At 41.0% G+C, this 8,615-nt stretch overlaps 1 pseudogene across 1 annotated transcript; it reads left to right on the forward strand.

Annotated features, from left to right (window-relative positions):
- The first annotated feature begins 7,226 nt into the window (after positions 1–7,226).
- On the forward strand, positions 7,227–7,821 carry LOC308515891 (small ribosomal subunit protein eS8-like; annotated as a pseudogene). Its single transcript has one exon. The product of its transcript is annotated as a small ribosomal subunit protein eS8-like (transcript).
- Positions 7,822–8,615: the final 794 nt, after the last annotated feature.

Below are 8,615 nucleotides of genomic sequence, written 5' to 3' on the forward strand. Positions count from 1 at the left end.
AATGTGTTAAATACATGAGGGAAACTTATTATTTGAAAAGCTATAGTGAATCATTTTGTATTGAAAAAATCTCTTATATGAATTTATTCATAATCCACCCCTTACCAAACTCATGTTTCAGGCAGCTTAGGAAGATTCATATGTATAGTTCCAGATAAGTACGATTTGAAAACAATAATGGATTAAAGGCAAACAGAACATAATGGTAGCCGGGAGTAAAATAAGTACACAAATCAGTGAAAGTCTGCACTTCACAGAGGTGGTCCCCAAATGTAGCTCTAAGCTGTCTGGTAACCAACATCTCAGCGATATATGATCAGTTACACAACTGTAGGAAACCATACGGCAGTGGCTCTCAGCCTTCCTAATGCCGCGGCCCTTTCATACAGTTCCTCATGTTGTGGTGACCCCAATTTCATTGTTACAAACTGAACATAATTAAAGCATAGTGATTAATCACAAAAACAATATGTAATTATATATGTGTTTTCCGATGGTCTGAGGCGACTCCTGTGAAAGGGTCGTTCGACCCCCAAAGTGGTCGCAACCCACAGGTTGAGAACCGCTGCCATATGGTTTTGCAAAACTAGTTGTTATTTTCCTTCCTGACCATAAAGAGACCTGGATCTGCTCAAGAAACCTGTTTCTCCTGCACCCACTTCTGGCAGATGCTCTTTCTTCCACACCATGTACCTCAGGGTGCACCAGAGCAGTTCCACCCTACACATTCACTGTTGTTTCCACACCATTCTTAATCTACTTTAAAAAAAAAAAAAAAAAAAGCTTCTACTCCTCTTATCATTTCAAACCTCCAGTCACCTCCCTTCATCCCTGAAAGACTTTGGCTTCTAGCTCTCATTGCTCACCAGATACTTGTGTGTTTCCTGGGTGAATCAAAATGCATGCCCACCCAACATCTCGCCACTCGGCCCTGTCCTCATCACTTTCAGTGTACTGCTTCATTCTGGCTCAGTGGTGTGCTGTGGTCTCTGTACACCCTGTACTCTTTTTTAAAAAATATATTTTTATTGATTTTAGAGCAGAAGGGAGAGGAGAGAGAGATAGAAACATCAATGATGAGAGAGAATCATTGATTGGCTGCCTCTTGCATGCCCCCTACTAGGGATCGAGATGGCAACCCTGGCATGTGCCCTGACTGGAACTGAACTGTGACCTACTGGTTCATAGGTCGACACTCAGTGATTGAGCCACACTGACTGGGCCACCCTGTACTCTTTATACTGCATTTCTGAAATTGCAACATCAGATCTTCCAATGCACAGTTTCCAACCCTGGTTTCACACTAGAACCACCTGGTCGCCAAACACCAGCACCTTAGCTCCACCTTCTGAGTTTCTAATTTCATTGATCCAGCTTAGGACACAAGCATCTGACTGTTTTTCAGGCTTCCCAGGGGGTTCCAATAGGCAACCAGAGATGGAACTACTGTTCTAGTCTCTGACTGCAATCAACTATCTTTCTACTTCTTTCTTTTACTCCAACTATGCCTGTTCTTCAACCTCAAAAAACAACAACATATTCCAACCATATATTTATTGTCTACAAGAGACACACAAGACTCAAAAACACAGATAGATTGAAAGTAAGAAAAAAATAGAAAGATATGTCATATAATCAGTAACCAAAAGAGTGGCTATACTAGTGTCGCGCAAATGGGCTTTAAAAAAAATTACTAGAGACAACAACCAAGGACATATTAATAGGAAAAATGGGTTGATTTAACAAAAAGATATAACAGTTATAAATTTATGTGTATATTACAACAGAGCCTCAACATACGTGATGTAAAAACTAAGAAAATTGAAAGGAGAAATACATCATCCTATACAATAAAAGGGTAATATGCAAATTGACCCTAATGGCGGTACTATCAGAATGGCCACTCATTGACTACCTTTCAGTCCCTTCCCCAGCAGGCCAGCTCCCATCCTCCGATGGTGAATGGGAACAGGGATGGGTGGCGTGGGGAGGCAGGCGGCACAAGGCCAAGGCCCCGCTTCACCCATCACCCCCCACACAAAGGGCAACTCGAGGTAAGGGCAGGCCGGCAAGTGGGCAGAACAGCCGACCTCTCGGTCCCTCCCCCTGGCCTGCAGGGTCTGATAGCCCATGGCATACTAGTTTCCATTAGTGGGAAGAAGATACATTAGAACAGCCTGGAAACGGCAAGTCTTTTTCCTTATTGATTCTTTATCTCTGGGCTCTAGAGAAACAATGGCCAGGCCCCCTGTTAGGTCCCTCAGAGCCCGGTCTCTCCTCCTCTGCTCAGCCCTGCTGCTCATCAGGTGTCCCAGAGCAGGAGGGACAGAAAAGCTGAACTTAACAATGCCACCCACCTGAGGTTTGGGGGTAGCAGAGGGACTTGGTGATGATATACAGACTTTGGAGTCACACAGACTCTGCCAGTTAGACCTGTGTAACCTCTGAGTCTCTGTTTCTTCATCTATAAAATGGGTATGATAATAGTGCCAGCCTCATTGGAATGTTACTGGGTGTGCATAAGATTATGCACGTAAGGCTCACAGCCAGGTGCTTGACAGGTACTAAGCCTCACTGTTGTCACTGTGATTATCTGCCCCCTGCCCTAACTGGGCTTACCAACCCCAGTGCTAAACTGGCAATGTAGGCAGGTGTGGAAATTGCCTGCTCCGTGTCCTGGGGGCCCCTGGGAGAACTTGGATTCCAGATCCCAGATTCCCGGGCAAGAAGGCTCTGCAATATGAAACCCCTGAGGGTCAGGAGCCCAGCTGGGTCCCAGAATGTGCTCCCTGGGTCAAGGGCACATGCCTGAGTTGCGGGCTCGATCCCCAGTAGGGGGCATGCAGGAGGCAGCCAATCAATGATTCTCTCTCATCATTGATGTTTCTAGCTCTCCCTCTCCTTTTCTCCCTAAAATCAATAAAAATATATTTTTTAAAAAAAAGAGCTCACACAAATCCTATATAAAAAAGCCTAACATGCAAATTGACCAAACTCCAGAACAACTGGCAGAACGACTGGTCGCTATGACACACATTGACCACCAGGGGGCAGATGCTCAATGCAGGAGCTATCCCCTGGTGGTCAGTGTGCTCTCCCAGGGGGAGTGCTGCTCAGACAGGAGCCGGGCTCACATCTGGCTAGCTCAGCGGTGGTGGCAGGAGCCTCTCCTGCCTCTGAAGCAGCGCTAAGGAGCAGTGAGCCAAGAGGTAAGGAGCAGTGAGCAGGCGGGTGGTAAGGAGTGAGGGGTCCTGGACTGCGAGAGGGCACAGGCCAGGCTGCGGGACCCTCCCTCCTCACATAGAAAACACACAACAGCACAATATGCATTATTCTCATGAGCATGCGGAACATTCTCCAGGTTAGACAATATGTTAGGCCACAAAGCAAGACTCAGTAAATTTTAAAAAGCTGAAATCATTTGAAGTATGTTTTCTGAACACAAGGAATAGAATTAATAATCGAAGAAACTCTGGAAAAATCACAAATACTTGGAAATTTAAAAAATATATTCTTAAACTCCCAATGAGTCAGAGAAAAAAAAAATCACAAGGGAAATTAGAAAATACTTGAAGGTGAAGAAAACAAAAACACAACATACTAAAACATGGGATGCAGTGAAACTAGTGCTCAGAGGGAAATTTATAGCTGTAAAAAACTTACACTGAAAAATGAAGACAGATTTAAAATCAACAACCTGACCTTCCACTTTAAGAAACTAGAAAAAGAACAAACTAAAGTCAAATCCAGCATATGGAAGACAAGAATAGATCAGAACATTAATTAACACAGCAATAAGTAAGTAGAGAACAGAAAAACAATAGAGAGAGTGAAAAAGGTGAAGGGATTAAGAAGTACAAATTGGGGCCTAGCAGGTTGCTCAGTGGTTAAAGCATTGACCCTTGGACTGAAGGATCGAGGGTTTGATTCCTGTCAAGGGCTTGTGCCTCGGTTGCATTCAAAACCTGGCCCAGTCATGGTCCATGCAGGAAGCAACCAATGTACGTGTTTTCTCACATCAATGTTTCTCCCTCTGTGCCTGCCCCTCCCTTCCACTCTCTCGAAAAGATCATCTCTAAAAGATTAATGAAAAAAATATCCTCTGGTGAGGATTGAAAAAAAAAGTACAAATTGGTTGTTAGAAAATAGTCATGGGGATGTAAAGTACAGCATAGGACATATAGTTAATAATATAGAAATAACTATGGCGCCAGGTGGGTGCTAGACTTACCCAGGCGATCATTTTGTAAATTATATAAAGGTTTAACGACTGCACTATACACCTGAAACTAATATAAAATAATATTAAATGTCAACCGATTGATGTTTCTCATATCAATGTTTCTCTCTCTCTCCCTTCCTCCTTCTCTAAAAATCAATAAAACCATATCCTCAGGTGAGGATTAAAATATATACGCTATCCCCCAAATATGTATATAAACTTAATAACTGATAGCTCAATTGATGTCTCTTTCTTTTCAGATTTAACCCATTGGAATCAATAATTATTCATGTTTTTTGGACACCTGTGAGAGTGTGTGTGTATTTGTGTGTGTATTAGACTGGGCAAGAAAGGAAGAGAGAAGACATAAATAACTAATATTAGAAATGAAAGAAGGAACAGCACTCCCAACTCTACAAAAATTTAAATGCTAATAAAGAAATACTAAGTATAACTGTATGCCAACAAGTTAGATGATTCAGTGAAATGAAAAAGTTCCTAGAAAGGCTTAGATGACTAAAACTTAAGAAATAGAAACTCTAAGTAGAGCTATAAAAAGTATAATTATATTTTATAGCTTAAAAATATATAATTATAATGAGAAATCTTTCCACAAATTAGAGCCCCCAACTTAAGTGGAGGAAGGGGGAAGGGAGACCCAAGGCCTGGACATAGGTCTCCCAACACTGCTTCAACTATTCACCTCTACTGACAGTATTCATAGCTTTCAAGCATGATTTTGCCTGAAGAAAAAGTTTTATGTTTAAACATTAGAATATGGATAGTCTATGCCATTAAGATGGAAACAGTCATTTTAACTTGGAAAAAACCCTAAGTCATAGTTATCTCCCACATGAAAGAATTTTATAGAGCACCTATAGAATGTCTGGCTTCGAAAGCTGGAGCTAGTAGGTGTGCCCTTCAGGATTACAAAGCTATAATATGCAAGCCTTGGTGTCTATCTTGCTATAGTTAATACTTGCTATCTAGTATTAAAAACAATATTATTCCATTGTGTAGATGTACCAAAGTTTTTAATCCACTCACCTGCTGATGGGCACTTACGCTGTTTCCAAATCTTAGCTAAGGTAAATTGTGCTGTATGAACATAGGGGTGCATATATCCTTTCTGATTGGTGTTTCTGATTTCTTGGGATATATTCTTACAAGGGGGATTACTGGTCAATGGGAGTTCCATTTGTAATTTTTTGAGGAAACGCCATACTGTTTTCCACAGTGGCTGCACCAGTCTGCATTCCCACCAGCAGTGCATGAGGGTTCCTTTTTCACCACATCCTTGCCCGCACTTGTCATTTGTTGATTTGTTGATGATAACCATTCTGACAGGTGTGAGATGCTACTTCATTGTTGTTTTGATTTGCATCTCTTGGATGATTAGTGACTTTGAGCATGTTTTCACATGTCTCTGGCCTTCTGTAGGTCCTCTTTCAAAAAGTGTCTATTTAAGTCCTTTGCCCATTTTTTTATTAGATGGTTTATCTTCCTTTTGTTAAGTTGTATGAGTTCCCCATAAATTTTGGAGATCAAACCCTTATTGGATGTAGCATTGAAAAATATCTTCTCCCATGTAGTGGGCTTTCTTATTGTTTTGTTGATGGTTTCTTTTGCTGTGCAGAAGCTTTACACAATGGAATACTACACTGCTATAAAAAAGAAGGAACTCTTCCCATAGCAGCATAGATGGACCTGGAAAGCATTATGCTAAATGAAATAAGTTGGAAAAAGATAAATATCACATGATCTCACTCATTTGTGGAATATAATGATCAACATAAACTGATGAACAAAAATGGATCCAGAGACATAACAACATTGAACAGACTGTCCAACCTCAGAGAGAAGGCAGGGGCAAGAGGGTTAGAGATCAACCAAAGGACTTGTATGCATGTGTATGAGCGTAACCCATGGACACAGACAGTAGAGGGGTGAGGGCATGTCCTGGGGGCGGGAACAGTCGGGGAGAGGTCAATGGTGGAAAAAGGAGACATATGTAATACTTTAAACAATAAAGAATTTAAATTAAAAAATAATAATAAAATAAATAAAAACAGGATTAAACTTAAGACATATCTTTTGCAAATTTTTAAATGCTTGATCTGTAGCTGTTCTCTCTGAAAGTAATTATATACGAAGGCCAGAACTTCTTGTAATCTAAGCATTCAGTTCCTAATTTACTTGTTCTGCAAGTTCCCATGTTGATATGTTTGATGGAGCCTATACTTATGTGGACCCAAAATGCAAATGGTAAAAGTGCCTTGTGATGAGTCATGTTCCTACTTGTCTGCTTTGCTCCCTGGGGGCAGGATGGCCAGCCTGCCAGACCCTGAGGAAGAGAGGGGGCAGGGAAGCAGAAAATGGGAATTGTAGGAGCCTCTAAAAATAATGCTCTGACTCAACAACAAAAAATAAACAACATGATTTAAAAATAGGCAAAGGACTTGAATAGACATTCCTCCAAAGGAGATATACAAATGGCCAACAAGCACAAGAAAAGTTGCTCATCACTAGTATTTAGGGAAATTCAAATTAAAACCACAATGAGATATTACATCTATCCATTAGGATGACTACTATAAAAAAAAAAAAAACCCACAAACACTGAAAATACAAAAATAACAAGTGTTAGCAAGGATGTGAAATCCTTATGCACTGTTGGTGGGGATGTAAAATCCTATAGCTGCTGTGGAATATAGTAGGTCTTCAAAAATTTTAAAATAGAACCTTGCTGGCATGGCTCAGTGGGTGAGCATCAATCTATGAAATCAGGAGGGCACGGTTCAATTCCCAATCGGGGCACATGCCCAGGTTGCAGGTTTGATCCCCTGTGTCGGACGCGCAGGAGGCAACCAATTGATGATTCTCTCTCATCATTGATGTTTCTCTCTCTCTCTCTCTCTCTCTCTCTCTCTCTCTCTCTCTCTCTCTCTCTCTTCCTTTCTTAAATCAATAAAAATAATTTTTTAAAAAAATTTAAGGTCAAGCAATGGGTATCTCTCAGGACAAATGGCACAAAATGCCACAAGACTGAGGGCAAGAGAAAGCCCTCTCACAAGAAGCAAAACTATGAGCTGGGATGCCCTGCTGCCAACACTAAGATTGGACCCCGCAGCATACACAGTCTGTGTGTGGGGACGGAACAAGAAGTACTGAGCCTTGAGGCTGGACGTGGGCAACTTATCCTGGGGCTCAGAGTGCTGTACGCACAAAACAAGTATTATTGACATTGTCTACAATGCTTCTAACAACAAACTGGTCCAAACCAAGACCCTGGTAAAAAACTGCATCGTTCTCATTGACAGCACACCGTACCAACAACACTAAGAGTCCCACTATGCACTGTCCCCGGGCTGCAAGAAGGGGGCCAAGCTGACTCCTGAGGAAGAAGAGATTTTAAACAAAAAATGATCAAAGAAATTTCAGAAGAAATATGATGAAAGTAAAAAGAATGCCGAAATCAGCAGTCTTCTTGCATGCATCACTTCAAGATCAGGCCAGTGTGGCCGAGTAGATGGCTATGTGCTTAAGGGCAAGAGCTGGAGTTCTATCTGAGGAAAATCAAGGCCCGGAGGAGCAAATAAATCCTTTTCCCTAGCTTAGCTCATGTAAGAAAGGTGTTTATCTAGGAAAAAAATAAATACAATTATTATATACACCAAAGAATTGAAGATAAGGCCTCAAAGAAATATTTGTACACTCATGTTCAGAGCAGCAGTATTCACAATAGCCAAAAGGTGGAAGCAACCAAAATGTCTACCAGTGGAGGGATCAATAAACAAAACATGATATATACATACAATGAAACATTATTCAGCCATGAAAAAGGAAGGAATTTCTGACATATGCTACAACATGAGTGAATACTGGGGACATTGTGCTCAGTGAAATAAGCCAGTCACAAGATAGATGATACTAGATATTTCCACTGATACAAGGTTTCTAGAGTAGTCAAGTTCAGAGGATAGAAAGTAATGGTATTTGCCAGGGGCTGATGGGAAAATGAGAAGTTAGTGTTTAATGGGTACAGAGTTTCAGTTTGGGAAGATAAAAAAGTTCTGGAAATGGACGGTGGTGATGTTTGTACAACATTATGAATATATGTAGCACTACGGAGCTGTCCACTTAAAAATTGTTAAAGTGGTAAATTTATATGTGTATTTTATCACAGTAAAAAAAAGGGGGGGCGGTAATAGGGACCCTGTGAACTTAAAGCACAAGGCATCTGTGACCTAAGAAAAAAAGATAGGTGAGTGCATCCCAATTTGACCAAGTTTCAATGAGAAAAAGATATTTTCAAAATTTGGTCTACAGTGTCATCAAAGATGTAACGAAACAGAAGACTGCCAGGGGTGTCCCTCCATATGACTTTCTGAGG

This window comes from Myotis nattereri (assembly GCF_964212035.1).
Source record: "Myotis nattereri genome assembly, chromosome: 3".
In the NCBI taxonomy this organism is placed as follows: domain Eukaryota; kingdom Metazoa; phylum Chordata; class Mammalia; order Chiroptera; family Vespertilionidae; genus Myotis; species Myotis nattereri.